The sequence below is a fragment of the Tiliqua scincoides genome, chromosome 9, assembly GCF_035046505.1.
Source record: "Tiliqua scincoides isolate rTilSci1 chromosome 9, rTilSci1.hap2, whole genome shotgun sequence".
NCBI lineage: Eukaryota > Metazoa > Chordata > Lepidosauria > Squamata > Scincidae > Tiliqua > Tiliqua scincoides.
This window is the reverse complement of record NC_089829.1, coordinates 40,691,697-40,708,173: the sequence shown is the minus strand read 5'-3', so window position 1 is coordinate 40,708,173 and position 16,477 is coordinate 40,691,697.

Genomic DNA, 16,477 nt, shown 5'->3' with positions numbered 1-16,477 from the left:
ACACAAAAGTGAGTGTTGACTCAAGTCTATTAGAGATTTTTTCCCCATTTTTGAGTTAAAACCCCCAAATCCTGAGTCAGTGCCCAAGTTTTTGACATGTGTGACTCTATATGAGTCGTGAAAAAATATGTTTCCACAATTTGAGTTCAAGTCACCTAAGTCGTGACCCATCCTTACCTATAGCACATTCCTTTTTGTTTATTCAAAAGTAAGTTACTCAATAAACCTTCCTTACTTATGAAAGTATTACAAAAATAATACTGCTCAATAAAGCTTACTCTCAGGTAAGTCTGCAGAGGAGCTCAGCCCTAGTAAGTTGCACTAGTTAGTTTATAGCAGACTCAAGATTCAAACCAGGAAAGTTCTGATTCAAAACACAGTCTCAAACAGTTCAAGCCTACCTATCAGAGGTGCCACTGGGGTGAGTGCCATTCGGTATGACACTTACCTGGAGGAACTCAGCATTCTGGAAGTTCAGGGATGATGTAATGACATAATCATATTGCCTGACCCTCCATGTTATTGCGTTGCTTTCAGTGCAAAAAGCCTTCCTCTGGACTGCCTCTGTTAGGCGATCTTCAGCCCACTCTGGGCCCATTCACTTCATTTTCTCAACAGTGAGTGTTGAAAACACGATTAACAATGAAAGTGTGAGGTGGCTGGGCCCAGCCCCCTGAGACTGCACCCACTGCACCCCCATAGTGATGTCACTGCTAACCATTCCTATATTGATGTAAGCTCCATTGAGTTCAACAGAACTTTCTCCTAGCTAAGTGTGCATAGGACTGTAGCCCTAGATGCTGTAAACATGACAGTGTTCATTCACTGCCATAACCTGCCTTTAATAACACAGGCCAACCCACATTTTGCTTCCTTAAACGTTACACCAATTCCTGGGTATATTTGGGGTGCCAATTCCAAAAATGGCATCCGTTTTGCCCTATCATATCTAGTTTTGGAGACACAGCATAGCCTCTTTAGTGAATGGTTCAAGCAGCTTCCTCATGAGGCAGCCTACACCATGGCTTCCTCATGAGGAAGCTGCTTGAACCATTCGCTAATGAGGCTATACTGTATCTCCAAAACTAGACGTGATAGGGCAAAATGGATGCCATTTTTGGAATTGGCACCCCAAATTTATCTCAAACCACCATAAAGTTTGGGGAAAACTTTTCTGACCCTCAATTTTGTAGGCCTGTGTAATCAGCTACAGAGTACCAGCATCAGAGATGCCACCCCTACTAATTTGAATTTCCTTCTTAAAAAAAAAAAAAAAATCAAGACCCACCACTACTGTTGCTGCCTCTCCTTCTACTCCTCACCTACTTAGGGAAGCAGCCCAGTGGGTGAGGTGAGGCTGAATGGAGCAGGATGGAAAAAGGAGAGAGGAATGGAGCAGAAGAGGAAGCACAGAAGAGAGAAGAATAGTGTGCTAGAGTGTCTCCCAGGAGACACTCTTGCCACAATTCACCTTATTCACCTCACTTTCCCTTCTACTCTGTTCCCCTCTTTCTTTTCAAATCCAATGACAGCAGAATGAGCGACAGCAGGAAAGGGGGCAGTCAGCTGTGCTTGAGACCTGGCACTCCCTGAAATCCACCATCTCAGTCCACCTCATTCAATGATCCCTGGATGTGTAGACAAGACAGGGGCGCGATGTAGAAGCTATATAACTTGTAATTTTGATACAGTAAAAACGGAGCGTCCTGATATGAAAGATGAATCAGGTGAAAGACACACATGTGGCTTTTTAAATACCAAGATGTGCACATAAATGTGTACCTATTTTGAGATGGATTTATTTTGCATTTGTTTACAGCAACACATAAGTGTCCTCTCTAATGCCGACTATATACCTTGTGATTAGTTGCCTGCTAGAGTTACAAATGAGCTCCTTCACCCAAGGATGTGTGAATAATACATTACCAAGCCTAAATAATCAAGAAATTGAGTTTTTGTTTGCCGTGTCGTCTTCATGTCTCTTTAAGGTGACAAAGGCAAAAAAGCTGCAAATTATAAAATATCAGTCTGTTCCCATAAGCACCAGGTTTTGCTTTGTTTTGTCTTTGTATAAAAATGTCAAGGGTGTTAACAATTTTTATTCAGGAGATTTTGAAAGAGCTATAAAAATACACTCTTAAAACAATTCACGTGGAACTAATTTTTTAAAAACCATGTCCTAGATGATGATGACGACGGCAACTCCATGCAAGGTGTGCCAGCACTGGGCCAGCACCAGTTGGCACTGTGCCCAGCACTGGACAGACACCACCTGGAGCAAGGGAAGAGCTCCAGGCAGTGGTAAGGTCTTCTGCAGTGGGGGGAGGCATTCCAGGATAGGGGAGGGTGGGAGAGGGATCAGGGTGGGAGGGGACTAGGACTCCGCTGGATCCCATCCTCTATGTCGGGCTGAAAACCCAGCGTGGAGGTTCTCAGGTCCGCACTGGCAAAATAACCGGCACAGACTTGAGAAGTCCCATTGTGGGGCTTGGAGCTTTCCTTTCATCTCTTTCTTCGGAGGAGATCTCTAGTGGCCCCGACAGTAGCAATGGACGCAGCAGTAGCTGTTTTGGTGCTGCTGCGCCTGGAGGCACTGCCAGGGATAGGATTCTATTTATAGTTGGAAATAAGGCAGGAAACTAGTGGTGATTGGCCCCGTACCTCCCCAGTTGCACTTCTCCCATTGGCTGCAATAGTTGTCAATCATGCCAGGAGAAAGCATGCTGCAACAAATCAGGACAAAAGCAAGCAGCATTACGGAAGGTCATACTGCATATATCTTAAATGATTTTCTTTTTAAACTATGTATATACAACCAATCACCCCATGGCACCATGTGAGAGGAATAATGCCTTATTGTTAGGGCAATTCGTTTCCGGGCCCAATTCAAGGTGCTGGTTTTGACCTTTAAAGCCCTATACTGCTCTGGGCCAGGTTATCTTAGAGATCGCCTACTCCCGTACAATCCGGCTCGTCCTCTCAGGTCATCAGAGAAGGTCTTTTTACAAGTGCCGCCGCCTAAGGAGATATGTGGGGCGGCGGCAAGAAATAGGGCCTTCTCAGTAGTGGCACCAACGTTGTGGAACTCCCTTCCCCTTGACTTGAGAATGGCTCCCTCTCTTGAGACCTTTCGGCGAGGTCTGAAGACCTTGTTGTTTAACCAAGCCTTCTGACGTTATGGCCTTTTTAACATCTTTTATATATCTTTTAGTTGCTTTTTTACAGGCCCGATTCCTCTAAGAACTGCTGTTTTATGCTCTTTTATTCTGACTCTTCTGACTACTGTTTTTATGGGTTCTGCTAATGTGTTTTTTAATATGTTTTTATCTGTTTGTGAAATTATGTTTTAATCTGTTTTATATGTTGTTAGCCGCCCTGGGTCCCTTTTTGGGAGAAGGGCGGGATAAAAATAAAGTTTTATTATTATTATTATTATTATTATTATTATTATTATTATTATTATTATTATTATTATTATCAGGAATTACAGTAAGGCTGCTCGCAGATCAAACTGAACCAGATACACCCATGGGTTCTTGCACACTGGGTGCACATGTTTAGAACTTGCATGTGCATCTCAACAAATGGCATTCGTCACAACAGAACTGCAATCACATGGCTTCTGCATGTAGCTGGGTTTCAATTCCAAACGAAGCTCAATTCGTTACATCTCCGATCATGACTAGTTGGCCAAATTCATCTATCAAGCTGGGCAATTCTACGTTCCAGCACCATTGCTAACCAGGAGACACTGCATGGAGGAATCCTTAAGTGGGCCTTGCTTGAAAGTGCCAGGTAATGACATTTTGTCAAATATACAGGGTAATACTTGAATCTCTGCATGGTCTCATTAAACTGCTGAGTCTGCCGTTACTAATTTTGCCTGCCACTTTGGGAAGAAAAGACTCACTGTGGGAGGCTTCATTGGGGAGTATCCATTATACACACAAATCTACTTAGTCTTGACAACAGAAGCTGGCAAAAAAAAAAAAAAGCTAGCAGGCCTGGGATCAAAATAAATCAATTTAAGGTGAAATTACACAAATATAATGGTTTATTTAATTGGCTTGGCAAATTGTCCCAGTTTGATTTAATTCTCCATCACTGTTACATAGAGTCTTCTTAAGACCCTGCACAGGGGATTAAGCTACATTTATAACCGCATCCTTCTCTTTCTCTCTCTCCCCCCCCCCAGTCAAGTTAATCATCTGGGAAGAAGTTAGACGGCTCCTTTCCATAGCAACCAGTCTTCTACTGCCAAAGATTTTATAAAGTGGAAGGAATGCACTTATTCGCCTTAATTTTATGGAGTACACAAGTCCTCCTTTAAAATGAAATGGGCCCATAAACTAACTCCAAGTGGTGAGAATTGCAAGATCAATAAGGGCAACCATTAGAATCTATCAATTTCAGCCATAGGAGATACCTTCTTCAGTGGGGAGAAGGGACAAGTCTGCACTCGTGCGCTATGTCCCTGTCTGCAGGGATCAGTCTTGCTACAGAGAATGATGCGCTATGCAGGGCATCTCAAAAAAGTGTATCCTATCTTGAGAATTTGTAGCGCCAAATTTATTGTGCTATAATTCACACATATAGTATAATGCTATGTGTCACACATACACTGCACATAGTCTATAAAGAAACAGTTGCTTGAGCCAGTTAATTAATTAATTAGAACAAGTGCTTGAAATGTTCCCCCATTGGAGCCTACATGGCTCCTTATGGCACATATGTGCCAATGCCCACTGGCAGTGAGCCGGTGCACACTTGTTAGGATTGGCCCCTAAATCATTTACTGCCTGAATCTCTGCTTATGATCTTTAGGCCTCTCCTATCCCAACAGGCCTATTTGCTGGAACATTCCATTTTCCATGCCTGTGGTCAAGAGCCTGTGGAAGAAACATTTGAAGTTATGACAAGCAAGCATTTCCTGCCGATGCAGCAATGGTACATGGTGTCTTTTTACGCATGGCAGGCTGACCTATTTCCTGAATAGGTCAAATTTCTCAGCAGTCAAAAACGGTAACCTTCAGGGGCATCTCCTCAGTCTCTTCTTGTCATGTTTGGTCAGATGCACTCCTTGCCTCATTTTATTATAAAAGTATTAACATCCTGGTTATTCACTTTCATTCTGCTTTACCAGCACCCCTCCTTTTTGTTCTGTTTCGCTGGCTCTCTTCTCACTCTGCACACACACAATACTTGAAGCTGGAGCTATCCAAGAGACATTCCAAACCATGCATCACCAGTTGCATGTGGATCAACCTTGAGTGGCCTTCCCATCCCACATGACCTCAGGTCTTTGCCCCATTGGTGGTCTCACTGGGTCAGAGTAGGGAAACTGAAGGCTGGAGTAGGTCGTTCAGTGTGACCTCGGGGGCAGGGGCAGGAGGCAGGGCTGGGATCCAGCAGTTATGCTGGATCCCAAGCCCCATTCCTGGGGAGAACAGAGTGACTCCAAGCTGCTTCGCTCTCCTTGGACTTGTGCCATCTCAAGAGGTGACACAAGTCCGAGGAGACCCATAGGGGAAAGGGCGCCTTTCCCAGAGGTAAGGGGAATAGTTTCTCCTTGCCTCTGGCTGAGCCCCTTTTGGCCCCTATCCTGTGCTGGATACAGCACAAGCCTCCTAACTTGCCTATTCCGGTGCAGGGTAAGATTGCGGCCATAAAGATGTAAGGATATAAAGACATGATATTGTCTATTTTATCAAAATTGCTTTAAAAAAAAATAAAGATTGTTCAGAGGAGGGACAATTAATTGTAATTAGGCTCTATGATGTAGGTGAGGGAAACTCAACAACTTAAATTTCATTTCTTTAAATTGTAATCGTGACTGCTTCTGGTAGCTATCCAAGCAACAGAAACATCAAAGAGTACTAGAAGGTCTGCAGAGTGCTTTGTAGCATCACTGTGACAATTCTACTATTTGCAATTACTTATTTGAAGCATTTGTAACTCAGCCATAATAGTCTTCAAGCCAGTTCACAACAAACAAAATTGTCACTTTAACTAGCCCTCCTTCTCGCTGAAGGCTCTTTCAAGTGTGTCCATCAGATTTCATCTGGTGTTTTCTTCTCCTTAACGGCACCTTCTCCAGAACAAATCCCAGCAAAGTAGTTGATGTCAGGTGACAGGGTAATGGGTCTTCTCTTTCTCTGAGCCACAGATCTTAAAGATGCCCAGAATTCCTCCCTCTTCTTCCCTGCAGCAGGTAGAAAGAGCTGTGGAGATGAGGTGGCAACAGTTCTCATAGCAAGCCTAGCTGTTCTGATGACTTCTGCTGTTAAAGCAAGAGGGAACAAGGTTCAATTTCCAGGTTGGACAGACATGATTCCTGAAATCCTGGAGAGCTGCGGCCAGCCATTGTCAACAAAATTGAGCTAGATGGCGCATTGGTCTGACTCAGTATGGAAACTTCCTATGCTTTTCCCTTTGACTTGATATAAATGGCCAGTTGTAGCACAAATCTAGAGGCACAGGCTGATGCAAATAAATTCTCTCTAACCCATTTCGAATGCGAACAGCCGACTCTAAATCACAGCTAATACGAGAAAACGTATCTAAGTGTTCATCGGCTCTACAAATGTTTGCCTTTGGATGTTGCTTAAAGGGGAAAAGGAAAAGGAGAAAAAAGACCCTTCAATAGTTCTCATAGTCTGTTTTATCATCTCACCGACTATTAGAATGATGAGTAATAATCAAGTTTGTTTCACTTAGGCTTGGAAAACGAGCTGAACAGTCCCCGTGGTTGTTCATTAAACCTCCATGATTGATGTGACAATAACCAAATTGCTTGAACAAACAGAGAGATATATTAACTTTCAGGAAGTCGGTGCCAACGCCAAAAACAGCGAATAAAGCATTACAAGTGATTTTTGTGACTTAAAGTTCATCCGGAGTACTCTTAGCTTTAAGTCCAATTTAGAACTGTCAAGGGGAATATTTACAATCGTAATTTCAGATCATTATCTTAGCATTCCAATGCAAATAGCCACCATTTAATTTGTTACCGCTCACATTACATCTTTATTTTCTACCAACTGGTAGCTGACATTTTGTGAGCGGCTTGGAAGAATCGCTAATTAGACCAGTGTGCACCCTTACCCTTTCCAAACTTTGCGGTGTTTGTGCTTCACAGCCGGTTCCAAGGAATGTTTTTTTTTTTCCTGAATGTGTGGTGGTCGCCATCATCATCTCCTTATCGCATGGAAACAACCAGCAAGGGAAGTGGCGAGCAAGGAACTAATGACCAGGTTGCCACCAACTTTTCATGCGATTTGCCTTCTCTGATTATAGGTGTCTTCGATTGCCCTGGCTGGCGTAACAGAATGACCCCCATTTGTGCCAGCCCACCCGCCCACCCACCTTAATTTAAAAAATCTAAAGTGTTCTCTGGAGTGGAATAGGATATGCATTAATATGCAAATGAACTGCCAACAAAGTTCAGATTTGCATTTAGACTGGACAAAGGAGGAAGGAAATGGGTCTCTCATGCTGCTTCTGCACCCCACCACAATTTTACAAATTATTAATTCCAGAAATGATGCCAGGAGGGACACACTCATTACCATTCATTCATTCGAAGATGGGTTTGATTCACCTCAATATGCCTGGTATTATACTGCTAACCTGCTTATTTAGAGTACCGTAGGATGTCAGTTATCATGCCAGGAATGGAATAAAGACAAGCAGGAAGGAAGGAAGGAAAGAAGGATGTTTTTGGTTTTGTTTTTCTTTAAGACAATCCTCTTTTCTTAACGGTGACAACAGGGGCAGCCGGCAGATGAAGTAACTGTGTGTGTGTGTTCCAATCAGAAATAATTTTTATACTTAGGATGACTGGTATCTTAGGAGAGAATGCCCATAGGAGATAATATTCTTTGCCTCTGTGGATTTTTGAATCAAAGAGGGAACACACACTGAATTCCAAATGCATTGCTTGCTGGGAAAGAAATATTAAAGGGCCAAAAATATTGCACATGGAGGGGGAACAGCTGAAGCGTGGAAGGTATTTAGTCTCCCTATAAGATGCTGCCACTTCCTAGATGCTCCAGGGCAAATTGTGTTTAGTGGACCCACACTTTACAATGGCAATCTATTCCAGAGACATTGAATATTGAGAAAAGATTGTAATGTGAACCCAATATCACAGTTTAATTCATTCCAATATCTCAGATGTGGGAGATTCTGCCCCTATTTCCTTCTCTAAATGGTTTTTTGAAAGGTGCCTCCTTTTATCAGTTTACACAATGTTGTAATTTTAAATTACAATTACAAATTACAAGGCTGTATCCTTCCCTCAGTACAGGCAGCCACAATGTTTAAAATGCTGCTCTTGGCTGAGAGGCTACCAAATGCATCTGCATTTCTGATCGGACTATCTATCACCCAAGATGTTCTGTTGACAGCAGTCATGAGCCCATTGTAAAGTGAATAACCTATTGTATGGTGAGGATTGTTCTACACCTGAGAGTTCATTGTAAAGGGAGGGTACACTGTATTGGAAACCTCCTCTCTACAGCCCTACCTAGGCTGTAATGTCACATCAGGGCAGGTGTCTACAGCTGACCGCTGTAGAAAAGTCCAATAATTATATCTGTCCTGGTGTGTGGCCTCACATCTTGAGCCAGACTGGCCAAGCAAAGGGATGAGATCCAGGGAAGGCAATTAGAGCTTCAGTTTCTCTAATCTCAAGGAGAGGGACCACTTGGTAGGTTTCCAACAAGCTTTGACCACACTGCCCTCAAATGTAACCATTGTTGGCATCCTTCAGTCTCGGAAGAGTATGGTGTCACGCTCTGAATGGTGGTTCTGGAACAGAGTGTCCTCTCCAGTGGGCGAAGCCTGGGTAAAGTAGGTATGGAGGATAGGCTGTTACCCATGCAGCAAATCCCCCCTCTCCACGTCGCTGAAATGGTCCAATGGAAAGGCAGAGGCCAATACGGTTGGTTCCAGCGGCGTCGCAGGAGTTGCCAGAACGTGACTGTGTTCAGCTATGAACTGCCTCAGGGACTCAGGCTCTGGATTTTGCCTCGAGGTTGACTCCTGAAGCCTTTTCCATAACTGGATGTAGCCACAAGGCAGTGGAGGTTTGGGATCAGAGTTTTCCTTCTCTCAGATGAGCTGCCTTCCCAGGCTGACGAGTCCCATCTACCCGGTGGCTGTTTAGTCGCCTCTTATGACAAGTACAGCCAAACTGAGGGCCTATTCAAATGTAACCATGACATAAAGAATTAGTTTTGCCTCAGCAGTTCTGATTACTGTGTAGGGGCAGGCATTTTCTTGACATCTGGCAAAACAATTCACACCCCAATCCTAAAGGTGACACTGGTGCTTGATGCTACTGTTGCATCCTGTGGCATTGCAGCAGCTGCTGGAGATCTCCTCAAGGGAAAGAGACTTCCATCCCCTTCCCCTGGTGAAAGACCCAAACCCCACAATGGGGCTTCTCAAGTCTACACTGGCTATTTTACTGGCGCAGAGTTGAGAGACTTGGAAGGGCCAAGTTCAGGATCCGGCGAAGCAGAGCTCTGCTATTCCTGCCCCCTCCAGCTCCGATTCCTCTTCGCACCCCAGAATGCCGGCCTCGGAAGCCCTCACTGCCACCTGGAGCTCTGACTTAGCTCCAGGAGGAGTCCAGCCAGTGCTGGGCTCCGTGCTGATTGGCACTGGGTCAGTGCCTGTGCTTAGTCAGTGCAGGGTGACATGGGCATGGTTTACAACACATTTGCAACACCCAACACTGGTGCTGGAGGTCAGTGTCAGTGCTGGCCCAGCTCAGGATTGGGCCCTCAGGCTCCAAATTCTCCTATCTGTTCCTCCTCCTTTTCCTTCTTGTTCTAGTTTACTGGGGCAGGAGAAGGACAGAGAGGAGCACATTCAAGCAACCATCAGAGAAGCTGAGAACCCTAAAAAGATTAGTTTATGTGATTCAAGGTATCTTTTGTCAGAAACTATATTTCCCATGGTTCCCAGGGGTCTGGATGGCATTGAGTGTGTTTGCAGTGCTGAGTCAAAGGTTCTAGGAACCATAAGTACAACATTTCCAGTGCGCACCTTTCCCATCCCATACATTTTCTGTTTGAAGCTAATACTCAGCAATCAGAAACCTACAGCAGCTGGACATGGAGGCCTGATTGATAGCCACTACAGCTAGCCACCATTAATAGAGTTATACCCTCTGAATGTGAATCACTGAAAACTACATTCACTAGCGATAATGAATCCCACAACTGAATCAGGCTCTGTATGAGGAACTGCATCTGCTGTTGATGTAAACCTCAATATCTGGCAGGAGGTCTGGCTCAGCTGGTAGAGCTGCTGCCTTGTATGCCTGAAGATCTGAGGCTGCCAGTTCAAAACAACCAGAAGTACCCGAGAACTGATGACACGCTGATATACTGATGAGCTGACCCTCAGTGGCAGAGAGGAGTTGCCGTCAAGTGGAGCGTGGGAGGCGAAGGGCCAGAGAGAGGGCAGACCGGGAAGGAATCCAGCTGGAACATAAGAACATAAGAACAGCCCCACTGGATCAGGCCATAGGCCCATCTAGTCCAGCTTCCTGTATCTCACAGCGGCCCACCAAATGTCCCAGGGAGCACACCAGATAACAAGAAGACCTGCAAGGCCTCCTGGGAATTGTAGTTTAAGAACATAAGAACCGCCCCACTGGATCAGGCCATAGGCCCATCTAGTCCAGCTTCCTGTATCTCACTGCGGCCCACCAAATGCCCCAGGGAGCACACCAGATAACAAGAGACCTCATCCTGATGCGCTCCCTTGCATCTGGCATTCTGACTTAACCCATTCCTAAAATCAGGAGGTTGCGCATACACATCATGGCTTGTACCCCATAATGGATTTTTCCTCCAGAAACTCGTCCAATCCCCTTTTAAAGGCGTCTAGGCTAGACGCCAGCACCACATCCTGTGGCAAGGAGTTCCACAGACCGACCACGCGCTGAGTAAAGAAATATTTTCTTTTGTCTGTCCTAACCCGCCCAACACTCAATTTTAGTGGATGTCCCCTGGTTCTGGTATTATGTGAGAGTGTAAAGAGCATCTCCCTATCCACTCTGTCCATCCCCTGCATAATTTTGTATGTCTCAATCATGTCCCCCCTCAAGCGTCTCTTTTCTAGGCTGAAGAGGCCCAAACGCCGTAGCCTTTCCTCATAAGGAAGGTGCCCCAGCCCCGTAATCATCTTAGTCGCTCTCTTTTGCACCTTTTCCATTTCCACTATGTCTTTTTTGAGATGCAGCGACCAGAACTGGACACAATACTCCAGGTGTGGCCTTACCATCGATTTGTACAACGGCATTATAATACTAACCGTTTTGTTCTCAATACCCTTCCTAATGATCCCAAGCATAGAATTGGCCTTCTTCACTGCTACCACACATTGGGTCGACACTTTCATCGACCTGTCCACCACCACCCCAAGATCTCTCTCCTGATCTGTCACAGACAGCTCAGAACCCATCAGCCTATATCTAAAGTTTTGATTTTTTGCCCCAATGTGCATGACTTTACACTTACTGACATTGAAGCGCATCTGCCATTTTGCTGCCCATTCTGCCAGTCTGGAGAGATCCTTCTGGAGCTCCTCACAATCACTTCTGGTCTTTACCACTCGGAAAAGTTTGGTGTCATCTGCAAACTTAGCCACTTCACTGCTCAACCCTGTCTCCAGGTCATTTATGAAGAGGTTGAAAAGCACCGGTCCCAGGACAGATCCTTGGGGCACACCGCTTTTCACCTCTCTCCATTGTGAAAATTGCCCATTGACACCCACTCTCTGCTTCCTGGCCTCCAACCAGTTCTCAATCCACGAGAGGACCTGTCCTCTAATTCCCTGACTGTGGAGTTTTTTCAGTAGCCTTTGGTGAGGGACCGTGTCAAACGCCTTCTGAAAGTCCAGATATATAATGTCCACGGGTTCTCCCGCATCCACATGCCTGTTGACCTTTTCAAAGAATTCTATAAGGTTTGTGAGGCAAGACTTACCCTTACAGAAGCCATGCTGACTCTCCCTCAGCAAGGCCTGTTCGTCTATGTGTTTTGAGATCCTATCTTTGATGAGGCATTCCACCATCTTACCCGGTATGGATGTTAGGCTGACCGGCCTATAGTTTCCCGGGTCCCCCCTCTTTCCCTTTTTAAAAATAGGCGTGACATTTGCTATCCTCCAATCTTCTGGCACTGTGGCCGTTTTGAGGGACAAGTTGCATACCTTAGTCAAGAGATCTGCAACTTCATTCTTCAATTCCTTAATAACCCTTGGGTGTATGCTATCAGGGCCCGGTGACTTATTGATCTTTAATTTATCAATGAGGTCTGAAACATCTTCTCTTTTAACCTCTATCTGACTTAACTCCTCGGTCAGGAGGGGCCGTTCGGGCAGCGGTATCTGCCCGAGGTCTTCTGCCGTGAAGACAGATGCAAAGAACTCATTTAATTTCTCTGCCATCTCTAAGTCTCCTTTTATCTCCCCTTTCCCTCCCTCACCATCCAGAGGGCCAACCGCTTCTCTGGCGGGTTTCCTGCTTCTAACATATTTGAAGAAGCTTTTATTATTCCCCTTAATGTTGCTGGCCATGCGTTCCTCATAGTCTCGCTTGGCCTCCCCTATCACCTTCTTACATTTCTTTTGCCACAGTTTATGTTCCTTTTTATTCTCTTCATTAGGGCAAGACTTCCATTTACGGAAGGAAGCTTCCTTGCCCTTCACAGCCTCTCTAACTTGGCTGGTTAGCCATGCGGGCACTCTCCTGGATTTAGTGGAACCCTTCTTTCTTTGCGGTATACACCTCTGCTGGGCCTCTATTACTGTTGTTTTAAGCAGCCTCCATGCACTCTGGAGAGACTGGACTCTTTTTACCCTCCCTTTCAACCTCCTTCTAACCAGCCTCCTCATTTGAGGGAAGTCCGCCCGTCGGAAGTCAAGGGTTTTTGTTAGAGATTTGCCTGGTATTCTTCCCCCAACGTGCACGTCAAAACGGATCGCAGCATGATCACTGTTCCCCAATGGCTCAGTAACGTTTACATCTCTAACCAGGTCCTGCGTACCGCACAAAATTAAATCCAGAGTCAGAGGAACGAGGAGTTCTATGAAAGACTAGCTGTTGGCATCCTCAGAAGACTATGGTATCACGCTCTGAATGGTGGCTCTGGAACAGTGTCCTCTCCAGTACGCGAAGCCTGGGTAAAGTAGGTATGGAGGATAGGCTGTTACCCATGCAGCAAATCCCCCCTCTCCACATCACTGAAATGGTCCAATGGAAAGGCAGAGGCCAATACGGTTGGTTCCAGCGGCGTCGCAGGAGTTGCCAGAACGTGACTGTGTTCAGCCATGAACTGCCTCAGGGACTCCAGCTCCTGATTTTGCCTCGAGGTTGACTCCTGAAGCTTTTTCCTTAACTGGATGTAGCCACAAGGCAGTGGAGGTTTGGGATCAGAGTTTTCCTTCTCTCAGATGAGCTGCCTTCCCAGGCTGACGAGCCCCATCTACCCGGAGGCTGTTTAGTCGCCTCTTACGACAAGTACAGCCAAACTGAGGGCCTATTCTTATCCCCAGCCCCCAGGGGAGAAAGACTATGAAAGACTAGAACTAGTCAATTGTAAAAATCCCTACAGGGGTTTAGAACAGCCTATGTAAACCGCCTTGGATTAAAGTCTGAGGAGGAATCTGATGACCAAAGAAAGGCGGTATATAAATACCTGTATGTATAAATAAATAAATAAATATCTGTTTGTGGCAATGGATCTTACCTCAAATTGTGATATTGACTTTTAATTAACTTCATGCCGTTGGGGTACATGATACCTTATAGAGTGATCTAAGCCACAGATCATCACCCAGAGGAGTTTTCAGTATAAAGTTAACTTTTGCACTGAGTTTAGCCCTGCGTTGAATCTTGAAGATACGTTTTTCCGTTCCATTCCAAACCCTCACTCCGTAGTACAGATCAGTTGTGCAAGATCAGAGCAGCGAAGGACTGCAGCGGTAGCTGTCCTTTCCTCATACTTTGGCTCTTCTCCCCACCCACCAAGTACAGAAGAACTGATTGCAATCAAAGCTCAAATTACAGGGGAAGAAGTGATTATGATTGATGAAGAAATACAATGAGGATGAGATGGATTAAAATCCAGAAATTTACAGCAAATGGCAAAACAAATTTAAAAAAAATGATGATGATGATGATGATGATGATGATGATGATGATGTTGAAGCGGATATTTGAAAAATGGTGCCATTGACAAATGCGGGGCATGGCCCACTGACCTAGGAATATGAAGGTAAGAATCCTTGATGAGATTTAACAAGGGTCACACATTTATTATTAACTTGAAAATTGCAATTTGCTGACATACACCCCTCCCCAGACACACAGGGCAAAGTTTTGGGTTAAAACCATGGGTTTTGGGTTCAATAGCTATGGCTATTGAAATTAAAGTCAATTAGTAGAACCAGAACCGCTCCCATGATGCTTGACCAGCTCAAGGAGGCAGGCTGGCTAGCCCCTTGTCTGAACTTGGGGGCCTTGCAGGGGTGACCTGAAGGCATAGCAGTTCGGCTGACTTACCCTCTTTGGGTGACGGTGAAAGGAAGGCTTAATAACAACTGAGTTACGCCTGGAGTCAGTGGAGGCCCTATGAGATCGGGGAACAAAGACGGCTAGGGCTGTTTCCCCCACGTAGAACCCCACACTTGGGATGGGTTTTGTTTACCCCTTTTGCTGCCCTGTCGCAATGTTTTGTATTCAATAAAGTGGCCCATTTTAATTCCATACCTGTTGTCGGCTGTATTTATTTGGGGAGTGCATGGTAAAAGATTGCAACATAGATTTGATACATTATCTTTTCCACAAAAACATATGGATATTGGGTAGAAAGACGGCTTCATTCAGTAAACATCAAGCAGCACAACATTAGAAAAGGATTCACAGTTTCAAATCAATACCCACGTTATGGGCTTGAACACTCAGCTTCGTTCTGTTCCTCCACTCAACCTTCTGATAACTTGTGTTAATCCCATGCCCTCTGGTAGAGCTTTACTGTGAAAAGTGGATGTAATATTTATTGATTTACAAGCACCTCTGCCTTTACATTGTTTTCCTTCACTCCAGGTTCCCATAACTTGTTTTAAGTGAATGTATGAATCTAATCACTGACATAGTCATGCAAAGAAGCTCCATTGGGAAGCCAAATCTTGCTTTTGCAGGCTGGAGCTGCAGCTGTGTGACCATGGCACAAATAAAACCGAACAAATTAGTGAATGACTTTGGGTCAATATTTGACTGCAACACGTTTCACGTCCTCCCTCCCCGTTTTTGTCAATATTTGGAATCTGGAATTACAGAACAAAAGGCCCAGACCTTCAAGCAGCTAAATCAATAGAACTTCAATTAATTCGATAGGGCTGCTGCAATTTATGCAGGCTGATGGCTTGGCTCTATATTATTGTTCATTTTTGTTATCAAGTTTGATTCAGGTTCCTGTTCTCCGGAGCACAATAAACAGAGCAGGTCATCGACTGCATTGATCTAAGGTTAAGCTCTTTCATTAAATATTCCATTCATGCCGCTTGATTAAAAAATGTTCTGGCTCTGAATTCCGCAAAGGAAATGAACGTGGCCACAGAGATTAAACTTTTCGGGTGGCTTTTGTGAATGGGGAAGTGTTGGGGAACAAAACCAAATTATCTGTTTTACAGGAACAGTGTGGCATCCATTACTTTGCAAAATGGGGGCCAGATATCTACATTCCTCTGAATTCAGAGGCTCCTGTTATTACAGGGGAACAGTTGGGGGGGGGGCAGAGCTTCTTTACAGTCAATAGGAACAGTAAAGAGCCCTGTGACACCCAGCAGAGCATCTCTTCCAGTGGCTGTTTGCAGGTATTTCTTCTGCACCTTTTAGATTGTGCATTCATTTGAGATGGGGAACTATTTATTTATTTATTTATTTATTTATTTATTTATTTTGAGCTCACTATCTGAACTTTATGTGTTGAAAAATGATGTGTCAATATTCTTGTACTTCACAACTATGAGTAGCCTCCACAGTTTGCCTTCCTCTAGAGCAGGGGTGTCCAAACTTTTTGGCAGGAGGGCCACATCATCTCTCTGACACTGTGTCGATGGGGGGAGGGGGAAATAAAATTTGCATAAATTTGCATAAATGAATATATTAGAGATGGAACTTATATGAATGAATGAAGGTCTTGCAATAGCTCAAGGTCTATAAAAGTCCTTGCACAAAGCAAGACTAGCCTGTCCTTTGCTGCCGCTACTGCATCACAGACTTGAAACAACAAGCAGTGGAGGGAGCCCTCATCCCACAGCTCACGCGAGAGGTCAAACAGTCGCCCTCATGCTGAGGGGAGTTGCATCGGTCCAGCACAGGCTCTAGCAAGTCTCCAGAGAGCCAGATGTTCATTGGAGGCTGAAGGCTCCCTGTGGGCCGGATTGGGAGTCC